The sequence below is a fragment of the Schistocerca nitens genome, chromosome 8 (genome assembly GCF_023898315.1).
Source record: "Schistocerca nitens isolate TAMUIC-IGC-003100 chromosome 8, iqSchNite1.1, whole genome shotgun sequence".
Classification (NCBI taxonomy): domain Eukaryota; kingdom Metazoa; phylum Arthropoda; class Insecta; order Orthoptera; family Acrididae; genus Schistocerca; species Schistocerca nitens.
The window spans coordinates 49,468,477-49,482,714 of NC_064621.1; the positions used below are offsets into that span (position 1 = coordinate 49,468,477).

Below are 14,238 nucleotides of genomic sequence, written 5' to 3' on the forward strand. Positions count from 1 at the left end.
TGCAGTGGATATAGTTTTGGGTTAGCATGCAGGAGATTGATGTTTCAATCCTTGGCTGAGGTATATGTTTTTTATTTGGTAAATTTAGTCCAGGTGGTACGGTATCTGGCATCTTTATCATCAACAGCGATTGGAACAGGTCTTCTAGAAAACATTTGCACTTACATACTACAATCGTAGAAATGGAGGATTGGTCAGCTTTGAAAGAAGCCCTTTCCACTTCGTGGGTGTGAATTTATTCGCACGACTTCATCTACCAGATGCAAAACCTGTTTTCTTTGTACCCTCCTCCAATGGTCCCATGGATTAGTACCAACTATTATTCTCGCCTCGTTCAGGTCCATTACATTTCGTTAGGGCTTTATGTTACCAGCAGGACTAGCGACGTGCTTTGCGAATAATGTCAAAATTTGGTTACTATTTGTATGTGTTATCACCATGCTCCCACTAATTATGCCTTTCAACATTGAGTCTGGTAACCACAAACTGTTTAGTATGTGTCTCGATGCATTATTATTATTATCTTTACTTTCTCAGACGTTAAGTCTGGTGAGGAATGGAGTGACACGGACCTTTATCAAGCGTCACTTCCTTTTTGCTGTACGGTATATGTTATATTGCATTTAGGAACTTTCGGGTAATTGAACATGTATCAATAATTACGGATTTCTGTAATTGTATATATATGTTTGGATGTAGCTGTATTGCATTGATGTATTGGTGGATATTGTGTGGTATGACTCCTGTAGTTGATAGTATAATTGGTATGATGTCAACTTTATCCTGATGCCACATGTCTTTGACTTCCTCAGCCAGTTGGATGTATTTTTCAATTTTTTCTCCTGTTTTCTTTTGTATATTTGTTGTATTGGGTATGGATATTTCGATTAGTTGTGTTAATTTCTTCTTTTTATTGGTGAGTATGATGTCGGGTTTGTTATGTGGCGTTGTTTTATCTGTTATAATGGTTCTGTTCCAGTATAATTTGTATTCATCATTCTCCAGTACATTTTGTGGTGCATACTTGTATGTAGGAACGTGTTGTTTTATAATTTTATGTTGTAAGGCAAGCTGTTGATGTATTATTTTTGCGACATTGTCATGTCTTCTGGGGTATTCTGTATTTATTAGTATTGTACATCCGCTTGTGATGTGATCTACTGTTTCTATTTGTTGTTTACAAAGTCTGCATTTATCTGTTGTGGTATTGGGATCTTTAATAATATGCTTGCTGAAATACCTGGTGTTTATTGTTTGATCCTGTATTGCAATCATGAATCCTTCTGTCTCACTGTATATATTGCCTTTTCTTAGCCATGTGTTGGATGCGTCTTGATCGATGTGTGGCTGTGTTAGATGATATGGGTGCTTGCCATGAAGTGTTTTCTTTTTCCAATTTGCTTTCTTCGTATCTGTTGATGTTATGTGATCTAAAGGGTTGTAGAAGTGGTTATGAAATTGCAGTGGTGTAGCCGATGTATTTATATGAGTGATTGCCTTGTGTATTTTGCTAGTTTCTGCTCGTTCTAGAAAGAATTTTCTTAAATTGTCTACCTGTCCATAATGTAGGTTTTTTATGTCGATAAATCCCCTTCCTCCTTCCTTTCTGCTTAATGTGAATCTTTCTGTTGCTGAATGTATGTGATGTATTCTATATTTGTGGCATTGTGATCGTGTAAGTGTATTGAGTGCTTCTAGGTCTGTGTTACTCCATTTCACTACTCCAAATGAGTAGGTCAATATTGGTATGGCATAAGTATTTATAGCTTTTGTCTTGTTTCTTGCTGTCAGTTCTGTTTTCAGTATTTTTGTTAGTCTTTGTCTATATTTTTCTTTTAGTTCTTCTTTAATATTTGTATTATCTATTCCTATTTTTTGCCTGTATCCTAGATATTTATAGGCATCCGTTTTTTCCATCGCTTCTATGCAGTCGCTGTTATCCAATATTTAATCTTCTTGTTTAGTGTGTTTTCCCTTGACTATGCTATTTTTCTTACATTTGTCTGTTCCAAAAGCCATACTTATATCATTGCTGAATCCTTCTGTTATCTTTAGTAATTGGTTGAGTTGTTGATTGGTTGCTGCCAGTAGTTTTAGATCATCCATGTATAGCAAATGTGTGATTTTGTGTGGGTATGTTCCAGTAATATTGTATCCATAATTTGTATTGTTTAGCATGTTGGATAGTGGGTTCAGAGCAAGGCAGAACCAGAAAGGACTTAATGAGTCTCCTTGGTATATTCCACGCTTAATCTGTATTGGCTGTGATGTGATATTATTAGAGTTTGTTTGGATATTAAGTGTGGTTTTCCAGTTTTTCATAACTATGTTTAGGAACTGCATCAATTTAGGATCTACTTTGTATATTTCCAATATCTGTAGTAACCATGAGTGGGGTACACTATCAAAAGCTTTTTGGTAATCAATGTATGCGTAGTGTAGTGACCTTTGTTTAGTTTTAGCTTGATATGTCACCTCTGCATCTATTATCAGTTGCTCTTTACATCCTCGTGCTCCTTTGCAACAGCCTTTTTGTTCTTCATTTATAATTTTGTTCTGTGTTGTATGTGTCATTAATTTCTGTGTAATGACTGAAGTTAATATTTTGTAGATTGTTGGTAGGCATGTTATGGGGCGATATTTAGCTGGGTTTGCTGTGTCTGCTTGATCTTTAGGTTTCAGATAGGTTATTCCATGTGTAAGTGTATCAGGGAATGTGTATGGGTCTGCAATGTAACTGTTAAATAATTTAGTTAGATGTGAATGTGTTGAGGTGAACTTCTTTAGCCAGAAATTTGCTATTTTATCATTTCCAGGGGCTTTCCAATTGTGCGTAGAATTAATTGCTCGGGTGACTTCATGTTGCAAAATTATCACTTCAGGCATTTGTGGTATCATCTTGTATGAGTCTGTTTCTGCTTGTATCCACCGTGCATGCCTGTTATGTTGTACCGGGTTTGACCATATGTTGCTCCAGAAGTGTTCCATGTCTGTTATGTTTGGTGGATTGTCTATTTTAATGTGTGTGTTATCTATTGTCTGGTAAAATTTCTTTTGGTTTGTGTTGAATGTTTGGTTTTGTTTCCTTCTATTTTCACTTTTTTTGTATCTTCTAAGTCGTTTGGCCAATGCTTGTAACTTCTGCTTCTTTTCATCTAATTGCTCCATTGCTTCTTGTTGTGAGATTTTACCTAACCTTTTTCGTTTTTTGTCTGATATTTCATTTCTTATAAATTGTGTTAGCTGTCCGATGTCTTTTCTCAGTTTTTCTATTCCGATCTGTAGCCTGTGTTGCCATGCTGGTTTTGTGGGTTTCTTCTGTGTGTTGGTTGGTTCTGATCTCTGTCTAGTGTGTATATTTAGTGTAGTGAGTGCTCCTACATAAACCAGTAGTTGTAACTCTTCCATTGTTGTATTTTCATTTATTTTGTTGTGTATGATTGTGTTGATAGTTGTTATTGTTGTTTTGACTTGTGGGTTATTTGGTGGTCTATGCAAGAATGGTCTAATGTCTGTATTTGTGTCTTTGTATTCTATATATGTCAACTGAAATTTCTCTTCTATATCTAACATGTGTGTCACTTCGTGTTCTATTTGTGCTTGTTCTGGTGGCTGTCTTAAGATGTCGTTTTCCTCTGATTGTTTAATTGATGTGTGTTGTTCTTTGTTTGTTTGCTCTGGGATGTTTGAGTCCATTACTGTATTTTCTTCTTCTTCTTCTGATTGCACATTATTTTGTTCTAGTATTTGTTGTACTTGTTGTTTGATGTTTTCTAATTCTGACTGGGGTATCCTGTTATTTTTGATTATTACACGGATCTGATCAGCTAGTCGTTGTTCTGTTAAAAATTTTAATTCTGGGTATCTGGTAATAAATGTTGTGTGTACTTGTGATCTGTATCCAGTTGTGTTGGTTCCTAGGTTTGTTGCTTGGTAATAACAGAACATGAGGTGTCGATTAACTTCATCTGACCATCTCATCCTCTGTCTTTGTTTTCCTTCTAGGGTGGTTGCAGGAAGCATATCCTGCAAAACACCTCTATTTGGATTTAAATCATTTTCCAGTGGGCTAGCAGTGTCGTTACCATTGTGGGCGGGCATAGGGTTCAAGCGTCGTCCCCGACCATGACGGCGCTTGTCCGAGGCTTCTTTAGTTCTGTCCTGAACCAAGTAATCACACTAAAAGGGGGGTTAGCCCTATTAGTGGTTTGTTCTTTTCGTCGCCTTTTATGACTGGCAGAACATACCGGAGGCCTATTCTTTTCCCGGGCCTCCACGGGGGTTATTATTATTATTATCTTTACTTTCTCAGACGTTAAGTCTGGTGAGGAATGGAGTGACGCGGACCTTTATCAAGCGTCACTTCCTTTTTGCTGTACGGTATATGTTATATTGCATTTAGGAACTTTCGGGTAATTGAACATGTATCAATAATTACGGATTTCTGTAATTGTATATATATGTTTGGATGTAGCTGTATTGCATTGATGTATTGGTGGATATTGTGTGGTATGACTCCTGTAGTTGATAGTATAATTGGTATGATGTCTACTTTATCCTGATGCCACATGTCTTTGACTTCCTCAGCCAGTTGGATGTATTTTTCAATTTTTTCTCCTGTTTTCTTTTGTATATTTGTTGTATTGGGTATGGATATTTCGATTAGTTGTGTTAATTTCTTCTTTTTATTGGTGAGTATGATGTCAGGTTTGTTATGTGGCGTTGTTTTATCTGTTATAATGGTTCTGTTCCAGTATAATTTGTATTCATCATTCTCCAGTACATTTTGTGGTGCATACTTGTATGTAGGAACGTGTTGTTTTATAAGTTTATGTTGTAAGGCAAGCTGTTGATGTATTATTTTTGCGACATTGTCATGTCTTCTGGGGTATTCTGTATTTGCTAGTATTGTACATCCGCTTGTGATGTGATCTACTGTTTCTATTTGTTGTTTACAAAGTCTGCATTTATCTGTTGTGGTATTGGGATCTTTAATAATATGCTTGCTGAAATACCTGGTGTTTATTGTTTGATCCTGTATTGCAATCATGAATCCTTCTGTCTCACTGTATATATTGCCTTTTCTTAGCCATGTGTTGGATGCGTCTTGATCGATGTGTGGCTGTGTTAGATGATATGGGTGCTTGCCATGAAGTGTTTTCTTTTTCCAATTTGCTTTCTTCGTATCTGTTGATGTTATGTGATCTAAAGGGTTGTAGAAGTGGTTATGAAATTGCAGTGGTGTAGCCGATGTATTTATATGAGTGATTGCCTTGTGTATTTTGCTAGTTTCTGCTCGTTCTAGAAAGAATTTTCTTAAATTGTCTACCTGTCCATAATGTAGGTTTTTTATGTCGATAAATCCCCTTCCTCCTTCCTTTCTGCTTAATGTGAATCTTTCTGTTGCTGAATGTATGTGATGTATTCTATATTTGTGGCATTGTGATCGTGTAAGTGTATTGAGTGCTTCTAGGTCTGTGTTACTCCATTTCACTACTCCAAATGAGTAGGTCAATATTGGTATGGCATAAGTATTTATAGCTTTTGTCTTGTTTCTTGCTGTCAGTTCTGTTTTCAGTATTTTTGTTAGTCTTTGTCTATATTTTTCTTTTAGTTCTTCTTTAATATTTGTATTATCTATTCCTATTTTTTGTCTGTATCCTAGATATTTATAGGCATCCGTTTTTTCCATCGCTTCTATGCAGTCGCTGTTATCCAATATGTAATCTTCTTGTTTAGTGTGTTTTCCCTTGACTATGCTATTTTTCTTACATTTGTCTGTTCCAAAAGCCATACTTATATCATTGCTGAATCCTTCTGTTATCTTTAGTAATTGGTTGAGTTGTTGATTGGTTGCTGCCAGTAGTTTTAGATCATCCATGTATAGCAAATGTGTGATTTTGTGTGGGTATGTTCCAGTAATATTGTATCCATAATTTGTATTGTTTAGCATGTTGGATAGTGGGTTCAGAGCAAGGCAGAACCAGAAAGGACTTAATGAGTCTCCTTGGTATATTCCACGCTTAATCTGTATTGGCTGTGATGTGATATTATTAGAGTTTGTTTGGATATTAAGTGTGGTTTTCCAGTTTTTCATAACTATGTTTAGGAACTGCATCAATTTAGGATCTACTTTGTATATTTCCAATATCTGTAGTAACCATGAGTGGGGTACACTATCAAAAGCTTTTTGGTAATCAATGTATGCGTAGTGTAGTGACCTTTGTTTAGTTTTAGCTTGATATGTCACCTCTGCATCTATTATCAGTTGCTCTTTACATCCTCGTGCTCCTTTGCAACAGCCTTTTTGTTCTTCATTTATAATTTTGTTCTGTGTTGTATGTGTCATTAATTTCTGTGTAATGACTGAAGTTAATATTTTGTAGATTGTTGGTAGGCATGTTATGGGGCGATATTTAGCTGGGTTTGCTGTGTCTGCTTGATCTTTAGGTTTCAGATAGGTTATTCCATGTGTAAGTGTATCAGGGAATGTGTATGGGTCTGCAATGTAACTGTTAAATAATTTAGTTAGATGTGAATGTGTTGAGGTGAACTTCTTTAGCCAGAAATTTGCTATTTTATCATTTCCAGGGGCTTTCCAATTGTGCGTAGAATTAATTGCTCGGGTGACTTCATGTTGCAAAATTATCACTTCAGGCATTTGTGGTATCATCTTGTATGAGTCTGTTTCTGCTTGTATCCACCGTGCATGCCTGTTATGTTGTACCGGGTTTGACCATATGTTGCTCCAGAAGTGTTCCATGTCTGTTATGTTTGGTGGATTGTCTATTTTAATGTGTGTGTTATCTATTGTCTGGTAAAATTTCTTTTGGTTTGTGTTGAATGTTTGGTTTTGTTTCCTTCTATTTTCACTTTTTTTGTATCTTCTAAGTCGTTTGGCCAATGCTTGTAACTTCTGCTTCTTTTCATCTAATTGCTCCATTGCTTCTTGTTGTGAGATTTTACCTAACCTTTTTCGTTTTTTGTCTGATATTTCATTTCTTATAAATTGTGTTAGCTGTCCGATGTCTTTTCTCAGTTTTTCTATTCAGATCTGTAGCCTGTGTTGCCATGCTGGTTTTGTGGGTTTCTTCTGTGTGTTGGTTGGTTCTGATCTCTGCCTAGTGTGTATATTTAGTGTAGTGAGTGCTCCTACATAAACCAGTAGTTGTAACTCTTCCATTGTTGTATTTTCATTTATTTTGTTGTGTATGATTGTGTTGATAGTTGTTATTGTTGTTTCGACTTGTGGGTTATTTGGTGGTCTATGCAAGAATGGTCTAATGTCTGTATTTGTGTCTTTGTATTCTATATATGTCAGCTGAAATTTCTCTTCTATATCTAACATGTGTGTCACTTCGTGTTCTATTTGTGCTTGTTCTGGTGGCTGTCTTAAGATGTCGTTTTCCTCTGATTGTTTAATTGATGTGTGTTGTTCTTTGTTTGTTTGCTCTGGGATGTTTGAGTCCATTACTGTATTTTCTTCTTCTTCTTCTGATTGCACATTATTTTGTTCTAGTATTTGTTGTACTTGTTGTTTGATGTTTTCTAATTCTGACTGGGGTATCCTGTTATTTTTGATTATTACACGGATCTGATCAGCTAGTCGTTGTTCTGTTAAAAATTTTAATTCTGGGTATCTGGTAATAAATGTTGTGTGTACTTGTGATCTGTATCCAGTTGTGTTGGTTCCTAGGTTTGTTGCTTGGTAATAACAGAACATGAGGTGTCGATTAACTTCATCTGACCATCTCATCCTCTGTCTTTGTTTTCCTTCTAGGGTGGTTGCAGGAAGCATATCCTGCAAAACACCTCTATTTGGATTTAAATCATTTTCCAGTGGGCTAGCAGTGTCGTTACCATTGTGGGCGGGCATAGGGTTCAAGCGTCGTCCCCGACCATGACGGCGCTTATTATTGTTATTATTATTATTATTGTTATTCTATTGATGGGATTGTGGAAATATCACGTCTATTATCATTAGGGAAACGGTGTAATTTGAAACTGAACAATTCAAAGTTAGCAGTGTTGGGATGAATCACGCAGAGCAATATCTGTCAGAGGAGTAATGCATCTTAGGTGGAGCAGTGTGCAGGACTGATGGCATGTTTATGCTGTATACACTGTCCACCAGACAGGGACTTGTTGCGAGTGGAGAAATACACCCATGACAGACTCCAATAAACATGTGTACGCGTATAAAATTTTCTCATTGTAAACCTCTAAACCAGTGTGGCAGATATACGGCGTACACAACCGATGAATATGTGGATATGCATCTGATAACCGGGCTGGTGTTACCGCTTGTGAATATGCTACTATATATCTTTGTCAATGCCATCCAGATAAAAATGTGTTTTGTTGTTTGGAGCTGTGCCTTCAGGATTCAGCTTCTCTCCTTCCACCACTGTGTGACAGTGGTCATCCATGGACTCGCCATACTCCAGCTACTGAGGAAGCTATTCTGGAGGTCATACACCAAGAACCTCAGCGAAGTACACGTAGTGCAGCAATGCAACTGCATGTCTTGCAAGACATGGTCATTAACATGCTGCATGAGCATGAGCTGCACCCCTATCATCATGCTTTCATGCAACACCTGCATTCTGCAGATCGCCATCAGCGGACACAATTCTGTGAATGGTTCCAACAAAAATAGGAAGCCAACGATGACATCATGAACACCGTAATATGGTCAGATGAAGCATCATTCACTCATGAGGGTGTCTAAAATATGCACAATGCACACCATTGGTGTGAGGTTAGCCCACACATCACCCATGACTGAGGATATCAAGTTTGCTTTGGTGTCAGCATCTGGGCCAAAAGTCCACAGCTCATGGTCTCGCGGTCGCATTCTCGGTTCTTGAGCATGGGTTGTGGGTTCAATTCCCAGAAGGGTCAGGAATTTTCACCTGCCTCGACTGGGTGTTGGTGTTGTCCTCATCATTTCATCATCATTCATGAAAGTGACAAGACTGGACTGAGCAAAGGTTAGGAATTTGTACGGGTGCTGATAACTGCGCAGTTGAGTGCCCCACAAACCAAACATCATCATCATCATTATCATCATCTGAGCTGGAATATTGGGCGACAGGTGTTTGGGCCCCTACATGTTGCCTGACTGGTAGACTGCAGGAAGGTATCATGCATTCCTCTCGAACTATCTGCCTGATGTGCTGGAAGACATTCCGCTACATGTTTGGCAAAGGATATGGATCCAACATGATGGTGCACCTCCACACTCTGGAATTAATGTGCAACAGTATTTGGACAAAACATTTCCAGGGAAATGGCTTGGACATGGAGGTCCAGCTGTATGGCCACCACTTTCACCTGACATAAATCCCTGGATTTCTTCCTGTGGGGACACCAGAAGGAGCATGTGTACTCTACTCCGCTGATGAATGTGAAAGAATTGATAGCATGTGTTCATGCTACTCTTGTTTCTGTGGATGCAGCTTAGCTGTGAAGGGTCCAGTGCTGTATGATCTGGAGGGCTGTGCAATGTTTGGATGTACAGGGAGGTCGCTTTGAGCATCTTTTGTTGTGTCGTAAAGGTCATGGCGTCATTAATATGGACATTTTTATTGTCACTCGTTGCTAATGTGTGACATCTTAGTGCTCATATTACATGTAGTATAAATGACAAGTACTGTGCTATCATCTTTCTCATCTCGAAATTGATATTGTTTTTGTAGTTATTCTGTCCTGTGACAGGTCATTTGTTTCAACTGTATTTCTTATTTGTCTAACCATGTATTTGTTGTGTTCAGCATTACAAAGTGTTGTAAATTTAGGATACGTATGACCTAAGAAACAGTGTATATTACAGTGTGAAATGTCAGAATGAAACTAGCAAAAAAAAAAAAAAAAAAAAAAAAAAATGCGCCCCAACCCACGACCTCTGGCATGCTAACCCAAAACTCTATCCACTGCACCAACTGTACAGCACAACCAAAATGTGCTCATAGATGTAGTTACCATACATTGGTTACAATGTTGCCAGATTGCCACTCTTTAACAATCCTTTTCTGCCGGATGTACTTGCCGGACGAAATTTTGTGAGAGACATTTTTTTTATCGCTGGCATGTGGAGATTCGCTCTACGAAGCTGTGAATTTCACTTCACCTTGGGTATGTGTGTGTGTGTGTGTGTCTATATATACACTCCTGGAAATGGAAAAAAGAACACATTGACACCGGTGTGTCAGACCCACCATACTTGCTCCGGACACTGCGAGAGGGCTGTACAAGCAATGATCACACGCACGGCACAGCGGACACACCAGGAACCGCGGTGTTGGCCGTCGAATGGCGCTAGCTGCGCAGCATTTGTGCACCGCCGCCGTCAGTGTCAGCCAGTTTGCCGTGGCATACGGAGCTCCATCGCAGTCTTTAACACTGGTAGCATGCCGCGACAGCGTGGACGTGAACCGTATGTGCAGTTGACGGACTTTGAGCGAGGGCGTATGGTGGGCATGCAGGAGGCCGGGTGGACGTACCGCCGAATTGCTCAACACGTGGGGCGTGAGGTCTCCACAGTACATCGATGTTGTCGCCAGTGGTCGGCGGAAGGTGCATGTGCCCGTCGACCTGGGACCGGACCGCAGCAACGCACGGATGCACGCCAAGACCGTAGGATCCTACGCAGTGCCGTAGGGGACCGCACCGCCACTTCCCAGCAAATTAGGGACACTGTTGCTCCTGGGGTATCGGCGAGGACCATTCGCAACCGTCTCCATGAAGCTGGGCTACGGTCCCGCACACCGTTAGGCCATCTTCCGCTCACGCCCCAACATCGTGCAGCCCGCCTCCAGTGGTGTCGCGACAGGCGTGAATGGAGGGACGAATGGAGACGTGTCATCTTCAGCGATGAGAGTCGCTTCTGCCTTGGTGCAAATGATGGTCGTATGCGTGTTTGGCACCGTGCAGGTGAGCGCCACAATCAGGACTGCATATGACCGAGGCACACAGGGCCAACACCCGGCATCATGGTGTGGGGAGCGATCTCCTACACCGGCCGTACACCACCGGTGATCGTCGAGGGGACACTGAATAGTGCACGGTACATCCAAACCGTCATCGAACCCATCTTTCTACCATTCCTAGACCGGCAAGGGAACTTGCTGTTCCAACAGGACAATGCACGTCCGCATGTATCCCGTGCCACCCAACGTGCTCTAGAACGTGTAAGTCAACTACCCTGGCCAGCAAGATCTCTGGATCTGTCCCCCATTGAGCATGTTTGGGACTGGATGAAGCGTCGTCTCACGCGGTCTGCACGTCCAGCACGAACGCTGGTCCAACTGAGGCGCCAGGTGGAAATGGCATGGCAAGCCGTTCTGCAGGACTACATCCAGCATCTCTACGATCGTCTCCATGGGAGAATAGCAGCCTGCATTGCTGCGAAAGGTGGATATACACTGTACTAGTGCCGACATTGTGCATGCTCTGTTGCCTGTGTCTATGTGCCTGTGGTTCTGTCAGTGTGATCATGTGATGTATCTGACCCCAGGAATGTGTCAATAAAGTTTCCCCTTCCTGGGACAATGAATTCACGGTGTTCTTATTTCAATTTCCAGGAGTGTATAAATGTGTTTCACTAAATGTGTTTGTCTCTGTAAGTTGCGAAGTAATATTTATTGTGGTAGATCACCATAAGAAACAGTATACTGTCTGCGGAGCTATGAACATAGTTTATTGTGTTATTATCCAAAGAGTTACAGCAAAAAGATACAATTTTTTAATTTGAGCATTAGTTGTTCCTATCATGTACTGGAATCAGTAACACCAGCTGTGTATACATCGATTTAAATGACATTCCTACCACTTTTAGTTTGGGAGCTACAACGCTTCAAAGTTTCAGGGGCAGATACTCGTACCACACATGCTGTGCATAGTGCAATGCGCCTTCTAAATGTGGTGCTGCTGAGTTGTAACGTCACCAGTGTCACGGAGTGAGAAGCTTCCTCAATACGCTGTTAGACTGCCAACTGTCACCACACACGGCCTTATACCCGACAGTTCGAGCCACACAAACAAACGGGGCTCAATATACCACAGTTACTGACAAAAAATGAAATGGCATACATGAACAACGAGTACATTGACATTTTGCTGATGCACGGTGGGTGCCGACACGATGGCACTGCAGCAGCCATGACATACACCGTGAGATATCCTAGGCGAAGAGCTCCAGCAGCCATTACGTCCTTACATGCCAAACAATGACTACGGGAAACAGGCAGCTTGGTAATGCGCCGCAGTAACAGACGAAGAACTGCAAGAAGTGAGGAGACGGAGGTGTTTGTTTTAGCTGCAGTACACCACGATCCTCATGTCAGCTTATGAGCCATTGCTGCAGTCGCTGGTGTCAGTCTCACATCTGTGTGGCATATAGTACATGGCCACAGGTTTCATCCATACTGCCTGTCACTGACCCAGGAGCTGCATGGGAACGATTTCCATTCTGTGAATGGGCCATGCATAATTTAACGCTGAAGTCTTTATAGGGTGTTATGTTCTCTGATGAGTCCACGTTCACATATTATGGTGCAGTAAATCGCCATAATGTGCTCTACTGGGCTGCAGACAATCCTCAGTGCGTATGACCTGTCAACCGTCAACGTAGGTGGTCTATTAATGTATGGTGTCGAATCCTTGGGTATGAAATCATTGGTCCACACTACTTCCCAGGTACACTGACAGGTGAGTTATATCATGCGTTTATAGTCGACAGTTTAGGTGGTCTCCTTGAACATGTGTGTCTACACACGAGAGTCCATATGTGGATGGAGCACGATGGTCACCCAGTCCATTCTGCATGTACTGTTGTGGAAGAACTAAACAGGTTTGCATGAAGTTGGTTGCGGCACCATGGTCCCTCTCATGGCCCACAAGGTCACCTGATTTAACACCATTAGATTTCTTTTTGCAGGGATATCTAAAGGATTGTGTTTATGTCACTGAGCCCACATCCCCAGATGATCTAAAACGGTCTCCTCTGTATAAGATTAATTTTATGTCTACTTATTAGTCATACCAAAATGCCAAGTTATTATCAAAAATGCAGAAACCAACAAGACAGCCACATAAGCCATAGTTCATTTTATAATTCACACACAACTAATGTTGAAGGCTTAGCCCTATGGCTTGTACTTGTGTTTCAGATCAGGCAGTCTAGTGCCCAAACAAGCTTGCATCAATGGCGGCATATGTTCTCAATAGAGAAGGAGTAAAAGCAGAACGGGCCAGTCAGGATAGCACAGCGGCTTTGTCCACGGACTAGTCTTGACGCGACTTTGTACACGGACTAGTCTATGACGTCACCTGAGTAACAAATCGACCAGGCAAATTCAATCCTTTTAAAGCTGTCGTAAGTTGGTGATGTGACGATAAAGTGGAACTGCAAAGGAACAACCGTGGCTAAACTGAGATTAGGCAGGCCTCGTGTACTGATGGACAGGGGTCGTCGAGCATTCAGGACAGTGAGTGTATGTGAGCGCTTGAAATCAGTAGAAGGAATCACTTGTGAGTTTCAAAGCACTACCAGCAGTCCAGCTATGTATAGGGAGTTAAAAGGAATGGGTTACAAAGGCCAGGCAGCTCCTCATAAGCAACACATTTCTGTCGTCAGTGCCACACGAAGCCTGAGGTGGAGTAAAGGGCGACACCACCGGACAACGGATGACTGGAAATGAATGACTGAGAGTAATGGATGACGCTGTATTCTGTGGCAGCTTGATGGAAGCGTAGGGTTTGGGGAGTGCGTGAAGGTCATTACCTACCATCAGGCGTACTGTCGACAGTTGAGTTCAGAGGAGACGAAATTGCAATATAGGGGTGTTAATCGTGGTTATGGTGCGATTCCCTTACTAAACTTAATAAAAGGCTAAATGCAGAAGAAGATGAACCCATTCCAAAGCTTTGTGTACTGCGTACAGTAGAGGAATAGTTCAAAGACAATGACTGATTGTGGCAGCATGACAATGCCCCCTCTCATAGAGCAGTGCCTGTGTGGACGATAACATACCTGAAATGGACTGGCCTTCCCAGAGCACCATTGTGAGCCCAATGGAACATTTTGGGATGAGTCAGAGCATCGACTTCACTCCAGACACCACCGTCCGACATTACTACCTTCTCTGCTGTCATGTATGGAGAAAGAATGTGACGCTGCTATTACTCCCCAGACATTCAGACACTTCAATGAAAGTGTTCCCAGCAAAGTTCAAA

General features: G+C 41.0%; 1 protein-coding gene across 4 annotated transcripts in view; it reads right to left on the bottom strand.

The window, feature by feature from the left end:
- Positions 1 to 14,238, bottom strand: part of LOC126199070 (aminopeptidase N-like) — a 585,568-nt gene that overhangs the window by 159,804 nt on the left and 411,526 nt on the right. The window lies entirely within an intron of this gene.